Source organism: Trichinella spiralis (assembly GCF_000181795.1).
Source record: "Trichinella spiralis strain ISS 195 chromosome Unknown Scfld2, whole genome shotgun sequence".
Taxonomy (NCBI): domain Eukaryota; kingdom Metazoa; phylum Nematoda; class Enoplea; order Trichinellida; family Trichinellidae; genus Trichinella; species Trichinella spiralis.
This window is the reverse complement of record NW_003526941.1, coordinates 3,267,569-3,268,767: the sequence shown is the minus strand read 5'-3', so window position 1 is coordinate 3,268,767 and position 1,199 is coordinate 3,267,569.

Sequence of the window (1,199 nt, the reverse complement as noted above, 5' to 3'; positions counted from 1 at the left end):
AAAAAAATTGGATTGTAAAAATAACCTTTGTATTGCTTACATGTTTTCTATGTGCATTTGAATTTGGGTATGTGGGTATGGTGATCGTCTATCTTTTGAGGTTTTCTAAGAACGATGTTCCAGTAATAGCTGTATTGGTCCATTTTCATATAAAATATCAAATCCAACATTCACTGGGAATTATACTTCTTGATACCGATCACACGTGTATGCAGTATTCAAATCATGAATTCTGGAACTAAAATATAATAATGTAGTCAATTGCTTCACTGGAGAACTGGAATACGTACTTGTTTGTCCGCAGCATCTATAAAAAACAAAAGTAATATATGGCTAAGAACATTTTCATGTTAGTATAATTAGAGGGAAAAAACCAATTAGTTGGTATTCAGTATATTTGATAAGTCATGCAATGGTAGTCATGCAATATCAAAAGGCATTGCTGAATAACTTACCTCTTCATCATACGTAATTATTCAAGAGTGAAATGGAATTTTAGGACGTTCTGTTACGGCGACTCACATAATAACTGACCAAGAAAACTCGTCATACACTAAATAAGAATAAATTATATGACCGTAAGGCGAAATTATAAAAGGTTGTGATTGTACGCAAATTTGTCCTTTATAGAACAACATTAATTTCAGTCAGTAATAACCCTATGGCATAAACCTATTTCAAAAATTTTAGTTTTACTGCTCTGACGAAGGGTAGTTTGCTTGCACTCATATAATTATATGCAAAAACTATAGTGAGCAAAAGTGGGGATGTGGGCCTAGCATAATGTAACTTTTTTCAGAAGCTGCGAAACAAAAGAAGAAACTCAAGAAACTGAATAAAATGCGTAATACATTATATTGCCATATAGAATATTAACTGTTAAGAAGTATTTTTAAGGGAAAGAACGTAAATGAAAATTTCCCATTTTAATTATTTTATTGCCATTACAATAGCGTATGAAGTACCGTGTATGGTGAATACTGAAAAGTATTGGAAGTTGGATAAATATGCATAACATATTACTTAGTTACTTCTGAAACAAAATCTGCATCCATTCCAATGATTCATTGTATCAAATTCATTTGCGTGATAACGCATTGCAAATAACGTGAATAGCCATGGTGAAAATTCCAAAAAAGTTACAAAAGCAAGTGAGCTCACAATTTTCTATTCCTTATACATTTGAATAACAGAGAAGA